This window comes from Saimiri boliviensis, chromosome 21 (assembly GCF_048565385.1).
Source record: "Saimiri boliviensis isolate mSaiBol1 chromosome 21, mSaiBol1.pri, whole genome shotgun sequence".
Taxonomy (NCBI): Eukaryota; Metazoa; Chordata; class Mammalia; order Primates; family Cebidae; genus Saimiri; species Saimiri boliviensis.
The window spans coordinates 18,317,360-18,328,480 of NC_133469.1; the positions used below are offsets into that span (position 1 = coordinate 18,317,360).

The 11,121-nt window shown below is 45.0% G+C and overlaps 1 non-coding gene across 1 annotated transcript; it reads left to right on the top strand.

Annotated features, from left to right (window-relative positions):
- Positions 1-3,365: 3,365 nt before the first annotated feature.
- On the top strand, positions 3,366-3,476 carry LOC141582668 (U6 spliceosomal RNA). The gene has a single exon (XR_012515551.1). It is a non-coding gene; the product is annotated as a U6 spliceosomal RNA (small nuclear RNA).
- Positions 3,477-11,121: the final 7,645 nt, after the last annotated feature.

Sequence of the window (11,121 nt, forward strand, 5' to 3'; positions counted from 1 at the left end):
AAAAAAAAAAAATTAACATATCCAAAAAATACAAGGTGCTAGAAAGAAAAAAAGAAGGTATTTTAAATATAGACATGCAGGTGCGGCACCCCCCACCCCACTCACACACACACATACACAAGCCTTGAATGTTAGCTTATTTTTTAATTTTTTTTTTTTTTTTTTTAAGACGGAGTTTCGCTGTTGTTACCCAGGCTGGAGTGCAATGGCGCGATATCGGCTCACCGCAACCTTCGCCTCCTGGGTTCAAGCAATTCTCTTGCGTCAGCCTCCTGAGTAGCTGGGATTACAGGCACCTGCTACCATGTCCAGGTAATTTTTTTTTTTTTTTTTTTTTTTTTTTTGAGACGGAGTTTCGCTCTTGTTACCCAGGCTGGAGTGCAATGGCGCGATCTCGGCTCACCGCAGCCTCCGCCTCCTGGGTTCAGGCAATTCTCCTGCCTCAGCCTCCTAATTTTTTTGTATTTTTAGTAGAAACGGGGTTTCACCATGTTGACCGGATGGTCTCGATCTCTCGGCCTTGTGATCCACCCGCCTCGACCTCCCAAAGTGCTGGGATTACAGGCTTGAGCCACCACGCCCGGCCCAATTTATTTATTTATTTTTAAAGACAGGGTTTCACTATGTTGGTCAGGCTGGTCTTGAACTCTCGACCTCAGGTGATCCACCTGCCTTGGCCTCCCAAAGTGCCTGGATTACAGGCATGAGCCACCACACCCAGCCATGAATGTGAGCTTTTAATTAAGCTGACTTTAACTATTGAGCTCTTCAAAAACATTTTTTTTTTTTTTTGAGACGGAGTTTCGCTCTTTTTACCCAGGCTGGAGTGCAATGGCGCCATCTCGGCTCACCGCAACCTCCCCCTCCTGGGTTCAGGCAATTCTCCTGCCTCAGCCTCCTGCGTAGCTGGGATTACAGGCACGTGCCACCATGCCCAGCTAATTTTTTGTATCTTTAGTAGAGACGGGGTTTCACCAGGTTGACCAGGATGGTCTCGATCTCTTGACCTCATGATCCACCCGCCTCGGCCTCCCAAAGTGCTGGGATTACAGGCTTGAGCCACCGCGCCCGGCAACATTTTTTAATCTCATTACCATATGTAAGCTGCAGCAAATTCCTGCTATTTCAGAAGTACCAACTATCAAGCTAGAACAGGATTCATTTAGGAAGCAAACCCAGCCTGTCATGGTGGAAAAGAAAAATCTTAGCTCTCCAACTACAGCATGGGATAGTAGCCATTGCTCTTCAGTTTTGTGTGACTAGTAAAAAGGTGGCCTTGTTATGTAAATAAAGCCCTTTCAGTAATCAACATCAAGTCTTTCCTCTTTTTATGTTGCTGGCTGTTTTTCTTCTGGGGAATGTAGAAAATTTGCCGACTTCAAAGGCCTTGTTCGCCATAATAGGGAACTTTCTTTATCAAGTCAGATAGAGTTGGTTTAACTCAATGAGAGAAAGACTGGAAAAACAACAAAAATAGAAACATTTAACTAGAAAAACCGGTGAAGCAAAACAAGCAATCACAGAACTCAGTGCTATAATTATAAAAAGAAATTAAGATAAGCTGGTTGGGGCCGGGCACGGTGGCTCAAGCCTGTAATCCGAGCACTTTGGGAGGCTGAGGCGGGTGGATCACGAGGTCAAGAGATGGAGACCATCCTGGTCAACATGGTGAAACCCCGTCTCTACTAAAAATACAAAAAAATTAGCTGGGCATGGCGGCACATGCCTGTAATCCCAGCTACTCAGGAGGCTGAGGCAGGAGAATTGCCTGAACCCAGGAGGCGGAGGTTGCGGTGAGCTGAGACCGCGTCATTGCACTCCCGCCAGGGTAACAAGAGCGAAACTCCGTCTCAAAAAAAAAAAAAGAGAGATATTGATGTGAACATTTTAATTCTCTTAATGCCTTCACCTGGTTTAGGTATTAGGACCCCATAGTACCCAGGAAATGTGTCTGACCTTCCATTTTCTGAAAGAAATTGGCCGGGCGCAGTGGCTCACGCCTATAATCTCAGCACTTTGGGAGGCCGAGACGGGTGGATCCTGAGGTCAAGAGATCGAGATCATCCTGGTCAACATGGTGAAACGCCATCTCTGCTATAAATACAAAAAGTTAGCTGGGCATGGTGGCGCACGCCTGTAGTCCCAGCTACTCGGGAGGCTGAGGCAGGAGAATTGCTTGAACCCAGGAGGCGGAGGTTGCGGTGAGCCGAGATCGCGCCATTGCACTCCAGCCTAGGTAACAAGGGCAAAACTCCGTCTCAAAAAAAAAAAAAAAAAAAAAGAAAAGAAACTATAAGTAATTGATATCATTTCTTTCTTAAATATTCTATAGAATTCACCAGTGTAATGATCTCGTTCTGCTGCTGTCTTCGAAAGCTGTCAATTATTTATACGTTTCTACAGTAGATAAAAACCAATTCAAATTATCTATTTCTCTTTTTGTAAATGCTATAGACTAAATGCTTGTGTCTCCCCAGATTTATGTGTTAAAGCTTAATCCCCAATGTGACAGTATTTGGAGGGACTTTTGGGAGGTGCTTAGATCATGAGGATGAAGCTCTCATAAATGGGATTAGTGTGGTCCCTCACCCCTTCTGATACGTGAAAACATAGTGACATGATGCCTCCTAGGAACTGGAAAATGGGTCTTCATCAGACACCAAATCTCCTGATGTCTAAAATTGATCTTTAACTTCTCACACTCCAGAAATGTGAGAAATAAATTGCTGAGTATATGAGCCACCCAGGTTATGGCATTTGGTATAGCATCCCAAAATCTAAGACAGAGTCTTACTCTGACACCCAGTGGCCCAATCTCACTTCACTGCACCCTCCACCCACTGGGTTCAAGTGATTCTCCTGCCTCAGCCTCCTCAGTAGCTGACATTAGGTATAAAAAAGGCATAATAGGTGGCATGTACCACCACACCTGGCTAATTCTTGTATTTTTAGTAGGGATCGGGTTTCACCATGTTGGTCAGGCTGGTGTCGAACTCTTGACCTCAGGTGATTCATTCACCTTGGCCTCCTAATATGTTTGGATAATAGGTGTGAGGCACTGAACCAGCCTAAGACAGTGAGTTTTGGTAGTTTGTGTCTATTAGGTTTAAGTATTTAGGCTGGGTTAGGAGTTTGAGGCCAGCCTGGTCAACATGGTGAAACCCCATGTCTACTAAAAAATTATGAAAATTAGCTGGGTGTGGTGGTGAGCCTGTAGTAGCAGTTACTCAGGAGGCAGAGGTAGGAGAATTGCTTGAACCTGGGAGGTGAAAGTTGCAGTAAGCAGAGATTGCACCGCCGCACTGCAGCCTGGGTGACAGAGCAAGTCTCCATCTCAAAAAAAAAAAAAAAAAAAAAGAAAAAAAGTGCTCGCTTCAGCAGCACATATACTAAAATTGGAATGATACAGAGAGAGAAGACTAGCATGGTCCCTGCGCAAGGATGACACGCAAATTCGTGAAGCGTTCCGCATTTTTTTTTTTTTTTTTTTTTTTGAGACAGTTTTTTTGCTCTTGTTACCCAAGCTGGAGTGCAATGGAGCGGTCTCGGCTCACCGCAACCTCCTCCTCCTGGGCTCAAGGCAATTCTCCTGCCTGAGCCTCCTAAGTAGCTGGGATTACAGGCACGCGCCACCATGCCCAGCTAGTTTTTGTATTTTTAGTAGAGACGGGGTTTCACCATGTTGACCAGGATGGTCTCGATCTCCCGACCTCGTGATCCACCCGCCTCGGCCTCCCAAAGTGCTGGGATTACAGGCTTGAGCCACCGCGCCCGGCTCGTTCCGTATTTTTAAACGATGAGTTTGGGTCCTTTGTAGGGACATGGATGAACCTGGAAATTATCATTCTCAGCAAACTGACACAAGAGCAGAAAATCAAACACCGCATGTTCTCACTCATAGGTGGGTGTTGAACAATGAGAACATATAGACACAGGGAGGGGAGCACTACACGCTGGGGTCCGTAAAGGGAAAATGGGGGAGGGACGGGGAGGTGGGGAGGTGGGAAAAGGTAGCATGGGGAGAAATGACAGATACAGGTGAGGGGAAGGAAGGTGGCAAACCACACTGCCATGTGTGGACCTATGCAACAATCTTGCATGTTCTTCACATGTACCCCCAAACCTAAAATAAAAAATAAAAAAAAATACAGCGCCGGGCGCGGTGGCTCAAGCCTGTAATCCCAGCACTTTGGGAGGCCGAGGCGGGTGGATCACGAGGTCGAGAGATCGAGACCATCCTGGTCAACATGGTGAAACCCCGTCTCTACTAAAAGTGCAAAAAATTAGCTGGGCATGGTGGCACATGCCTGTAATCCCAGCTACTCAGGAGGCTGAGGCAGGAGAATTGCCTGAGCCCAGGAGGCGGAGGTTGCGGTGAGCCGAGACCGCGCCATTGCACTCCAGCCTGCGTAACAAAGGCGAAACTCTGTCTCAAAAAAAAAAAAAAAAAAAAAAAAAAATTAAAAAAAAAAAAAAAACCAATACAATACAATCTAGCTCATTCCTTTTACTTATATGTTATGTCTAGATTTGAAAGAAAAATAACAAGGGAAGATAGAAGACAAGTAAAAAGACACTCTAAAGAGACAAAGGTGGCACTAAAAACAGACCCATATGGCCGGCAGACCCATACCAGAGAATTGCAAAAGGTGTAACATGCACAGTGGAAATACTAGAAACAAAATAGATAAACAGGACCACATAAATATTTTAAGCAACATTGAGAATTTTCTAACATTGATTCTAGAAACCAACCCCAAATCCAGGAAGTTCAGAACAATAAAAACTGTCATATAGACATAGGCAAATCATGTTGAAACTGCAGAATACCAAAGACAGAGAAAATATTCAAAATCAGAGGAATAAAATATTTTATTTATAGAAGAACAAAAATGAAACTTAACACTGGATTTCTTCACAGAAGCCATGCAATCAGGAAGAGAGTGAGATCATAGATTTTAACTATAAAAACAAACAAAACCACGAACTGATCATGTTGAACCTAGTAAAGTTATCCTTCAGAAGTGAAAGGGAAAAAAAGACTTTCTCATAGAAACAAAAACTGAGAAAACGTGTCCTGAGTAGACCTATCTTGCAAGAAATTTTAAAGCAGATTTTCAGGAAGAAGGAAAATGATAAGTAAAAAATTCATATCTACACAAAGAATGGATAGCATTAGAGAAGGAATAAGCAAAGGTTCAGAACAATCTTCATTTTTCTTAATTCTATCTAATCTAAATGCATAAGAATAAGATGGAGGAGGAGAAAGAGGGAAAAGCTGAGGAAAAGAGAGAATGAGAGAGAAAAAGGCACAGAACAAGACAGAGAGACAGACAGGGAAGACAAAAATGACTGACTTCAGAAATGAAAGAGGTCATCGTTACTAATGCCGTGGGCGTTAAAGGGATCATACATGAATATTATAAAAACTATATGCTTGCAAACTTGCATACTTACACCTTTTGCAAATGTCGCAGAGTTTCTAAATATTCTAGGTTTTTTTTCCCCCATGTTTTTCTGTTTGCTTTTCAATTTGGGACGGGTCTGTTGACTGACCTTTAAGGTTATTGATTCTGTTCTCCACCATGTCCAGTTTTTCTGGTGCACTTATTAAAAACATTCCTACTGGGCGCGGTGGCTCAAGGCTGTAATCCCAGCACTTTGGGAGGCCGAGGCGGGTGGATCACGAGGTCGAGAGATCGAGACCATCCTGGTCAACATGGTGAAACCCCGTCTCTACTAAAAGTGCAAAAAATTAGCTGGGCATGGTGGCGCGTGCCTGTAATCCCAGCTACTCAGGAGGCTGAGGCAGGAGAATTGCCTGAGCCCAGGAGGCGGAGGTTGCGGTGAGCCGAGATCGCGCCATTGCACTCCAGCCTGGGTAACAAGGGCGAAACTCCGTCTCAAAAAAAATAAAAAAACATTCTTAGGCCAGTCACCGTGGCTCACACCTGTAATCCCAGAACTTTGGGAGGCCAAAGCGAGTGGATCACCTGAGGTCAGAAGTTCAAGACCAGCCTGGCCAACATAGCAAAACCCCATCTCTACTAAAAATACAAAAATTAATACCGGGCGCAGTGGCTCACGTCTATAATCCCAACACTTTGAGAGGTCAACGTGGGTGGATCACGAGATCAAGAGATCAAGACCATCCTAGTCAACGTGGTGAAACCCCGTCTCTACTAAAAATACAAAAATTCACTGGGCACAGGAGTGCAGACCTGCAGTCCCAGCTACTTGGGAGTCTGAGGCAGGAGAATTGCTTGAACTCAGGAGGCGGAGGTTGCAGTGAGCCGAGATCGCACCATTGCACTCTAGCCTGGGTAACAAGAGTGAAACTCCATCTCAAAATATAAAAAAATACAAATATTAGCTTGATGTGGTGGCACATACTGTAGTCCCAGCGACCCAAGAGGCCGAGGCAGAAGAATCGGTAACCCCAGCTACTCAGGAGGCTGAGGCAGTAGAATTGCCTGAACCCAGGAGGCAGAGGTTGCAGTGAGCCAAGATCAAGCCACTGAACTTCAGCCTGGGTGACAGAGCAAGTCTCCGTATCAAAAAAAAATTTTTTTTATTTCTGTTACGAAGTTTTGAATTGTAGCTTTTTTTAAAATTCTTTGTTAAAATCTCAATCTTTCTGCTTACATTTCTTATACATTATTGCATCTTGCTTACTTTTCCAGTAGACATTTTACATATAATTTTAGTTATTTTAAATCCCTGGTCTGGTAATTCTCACACGTTTGCCATATGAGTCTGTTTTTAGTGCCACCTTTGTAACTTTAAATTGTCTTTTTAATTGTCTTTTAAGATCCCTTGTTATTTTTCTTTGAAAGCTTGACCTAATATATAAGGTAAAAGGAACTGAGCTAGATTGACTTTAACTGTAGGCTTTTGTGTTTATTTGGCTAGGAGTCAGGCTGGGTTTGCTGTTTGCATTAGCTGTAGGTGTCCCAGGATATAATTTCCTCTAGTGTTTTTGCTTTTATCTCCTCTGCTGTCTTTGGGTCTCCCTAGAAACTACTTCATATGTGGAGTCTGAGCCTTGCTGTTCTTCCAGCTGTAACCCACACTGCAGTATCGTAGCCCCGTTGACGCATCGTGGGAGGAGGAGATGCATTCTGCTCTGCTCTGCTGAGGTCTCAGTGTTTAGTGGATCTGTGCCTCTGGGCTCTGACATTCACAGGGGCTTCTCAGCTTTTTTTTTTTTTTTTTTTTTTGAGACGGAGTTTCGCTCTTGTTGCTCAGGCTGGAGTGCAATGGCGCCATCTCGGCTCACCGCAACCTCCACCTCCCGGGTTCAAGCAATTCTCCTGCCTCAGCCTCCTGAGTAGCTGGGATTACAGGCACGCGCCACCATGCCCAGCTGATTTTTTGTATTTTTAGTAGAGATGGGGTTTCACCAGTTTGACCAGGATGGTCTCGATCTCTAGACGTCGTGATCCACCCGCCTTGGCCTCCCAAAGTGCTGGGATTACAGGCTTGAGCCACCGCGCCCGGCTTTTTTTTTTTTTTTTTTTTTTTTTGAGACGGAATTTCGCCCTTGTTACCCAGGCTGGAGTGCAATGGCGCGATCTCCGCTCACCGCAACCTCCGCGTCCTGGGCTCAGGCAATTCTCCTGCCTCAGCCTCCTGAGTAGCTGGGATTACAGGCACGTGCCACCATGCCCAGCTAATTTTTTGCACTTTTAGTAGAGACGGGGTTTCACCATGTTGACCAGGATGGTCTCGATCTCTTGGCCTTTTGATCCACCCGCCTCGGCCTCCCAAAGTGCTGGGATTACAGGCTTGAGCCACCGCGCCCGGCCCTTTTTTTTTTTTTCTTTGGCGGAGTTTCGCTCTTGCTACCCGGGCTGGAGTGCAATGGCGCGATCTCGGCTCACGGCAACCCTCGCCTCCTGGGTTCATGCGATTCTCCTGCTTCAGCCTCCTGAGTAGCTGGGACTACAGTCGTGCACCACCATGCTCAGCTAATTTTTGTATTTTTAGTAGATATGGGGTTTCACCATGTTGACTAGGATGGTCTGGATCTCTTGACCTTGTGATCCACCCGCCTTGGCCTCCCAAAGAGCTGGGATTACAGGCGTGAACCACCGCTCCTGGCTCAGCTTTTAAATTCTATCCTTACATGAGATAGCACGGCGAGAGAGGGCTAGAGTTAGGAAATTTTCATTCCCTCAACGTGGCTAAGGCTTTGCTGAAGTAATTTAGCTTGCAGTAAAGGCCTTTGTTGAGGAGATGCTCTTTGCTTATTTCAAAATGGCTGCTTTTTTTTTTCTGGGAATATTTCACAATAGTTACTTTTTCTATCCCCTTGACAAAACAGGAAGGGGAATTCCTCAGTTTGTAACCACGAGATCCTGGTGGGCCTTCTGGAGGTAAAATTCATAGAGGTCGCCGGGCGCGGTGGCTCAAGCCTGTAATCCCAGCACCTTGGGAGGCCAAGGCGGGTGGATCACGAGATCGACAGATCGAGACCATCCTGGTCAACATGGTGAAACCCCGTCTCTACTAAAAATACAAAAAAAATTAGCTGGGCATGGTGGCTCGTGCCTGTAATCCCAGCTACTCAGGAGGCTGAGGCAGGAGAATTGCTTGAACCCAGGAGGCGGAGGTTGCGGTGAGCCGAGATTGCGCCATTGCACTGCAGCCTGGGTAACAAGAGCGAAACTCCGTCTCAAAAAAAAAAAAAAAAAAAAAAATTCGTAGAGGTCTAGGACCCCCATAGATTGTGCCCATAGGAGCCTTTAACTCTGAAGCTAGTCCACAGTAAGCTTAATAAAGCTTTCTTGAGGGGAGAACATATGAACATCATTTTATCTATAACAAGCTGCAAGTGAAGAATAAGAAATAAGACATTTCATAAAGAGACCAGATGTGGTGGCTCATGCCTGTAATCCCAGCACTTTGGGAAGCCAAGGAGAGGGGGAGTGGATCACCTGAGTTAAGAGTTTAAGAACAGCCTTACCAACATAGTAAAATCCCATCCCCCGATGTGCTAAAACAGTACTTTATATCATCTTTGGTGAAGTCAATCAGTATAATCCTGTAATAGAAATGATTGCACAGTAGAATATTTTTCAAGCATAAACAACATGTATGGTGTGATACTGTAGTGATACACTTGCAGTGTCCGTTATTATTCTAACCTTATTACATGATTAACCTTAATTATTTGTGTAAAAATATATTCATGTAGAATGGAGGCACGGAGCATCATGCTACGTTGTTAAGTATTAAATAATAAGCATTAATTTAAATAAATGCTCAGTGCTGTGCTTGGTATATGTCCCTACTCAGCGATTTTGTTTTTCAGAAGTTATGTCATTTCAGCGCAAGTGGATCCTTTGTGATTACCTGATCAGTGATGTCGATCCTCTTCATGCTGAATGAGCTTATTCAATTTCCAGTGAGGCCATGAGTGCCAGCTGTTGCCATAGCTCTAAAGAAATTTCTGCCAAATCTTTTACAAATGCTGGTTTATGGGCCAGGTGCGGTGGTTTAAGCCTGTAATCCCAGCACTTTGGGAGGCCGAGGCGGGTGGATCACGAGGTCAAGAGATCGAGTCCATCCTGGTCAACATGGTGAGACCCCGTCTCTACTAAAAAAAGTGCAAAAAATTAGCTGGGCATGGTGGCACGTGCCTGTAATCCCAGCTACTCAGGAGGCTGAGGCAGGAGAATTGCCTGAGCCCAGGAGGCGGAGGTTGGGGTGAGCCCAGATCGCGCCATTGCACTCCAGCCTGGGTAACAAGGGTGAAACTCCGTCTCAAAAAAAAAAAAAAAAAAAAGTCTTCTACTGCAAATACCTGATCTCTACACTAAAGGACATTCTTTGCTTGGAGTATGCTTGGTGAGAAGGCATCCGTGACAGGGAGGTAACATCCCTGGGAACAGTCCTCAGTGGCTGCTGGAAAAGAGTAAGCAGATAAATACAAAGCTGCTTTGCCCTCAGGTGTGACAACTTGCAGACAGTGCTAACAATTTCCCAGAGGTTTACTGTGAGTCCCAGTTGCCTATATAGGAAATTTTCCATTTGATCCCTTCATTATCTTACATTTCTCCCTACTCTTTCACATGAAATCACATCCTATAGAAACTACCTGCATTTGAACCCTTGTCCCAGGGTCTCGTTTAGGGATAACCAAGCCTCATCTATTTGCTCTTCATTAGGACTGCCTAAAATAATTTCCCTTTTTTTTTTTTTCCTTAAGACAGTGTCTTGCTCTGTCACCCAGGCTGGAGTACCATGGTGTGATCTCAGCTCACTTCAACCTCCATCCCCAAGTTCAAGAAATTCTCCTGCCTCCGCCTCCTGAGTAGCTGGGATTACAGGCATGCACCACCATGCCCAGCTAATTTTTTGCATTTTTAGTAGAGACGGGGTTTCACCATGTTGACCCGGATGGTCTTGATCTCTTGACCTCGTGATCCACCCGCCTCAGCCTCCCAAAGTACTGGGGTTACAGGCTTGAGCCACCGCGCCCGGCGTTGCATTTATTACAATTGGCTTCATTCTTTCCAGGGAAACTTTCTGAGAATTTGGAAGGATGGAAAAGTCACAGTTTCTAGAGATTTGTCATCTTGGTCCCTGAATTTAAGAAACAATGGAACATTGTTCATTGGAACGATGAAACATCAGAGAGCCGGGCGCGGTGGCTCAAGCCTGTAATCCCAGCACTTTGGGAGGCCGAGGCGGGTGGATCACGAGGTCAAGAGATCGAGACCATCCTGGTCAACACGGTGAAACCCCGTCTCTACTAAAAATACAAAAAATTAGCTGGACATGGTGGCGCGTGCCTGTAATCCCAGCTACTCAGGAGGCTGAGGCAGGAGAATTGCCTGAACTCAGGAGGCGGAGGTTGCGGTGAGCCGAGATCGCGCCATTGCACTCCAGCCTGGGTAACAAGAGCGAAACTCCATCTCAAAAAAAAAAAAAAAAAAAAAGAAAAAAAAAGAAACATCAGAGAAAGTTGCTGCCTTATTCTTCAAAAACAGATACCCAATCATTCCCTCTCCGTTTGTCTCTTATCAGTTCACATCTGCTTGAAGAAGTCTTTGAAAGATTTGTCTAGATGAGGTTATAAAGTGTTTGGCTTCTGTGCATTAATTTGAGGCTGGT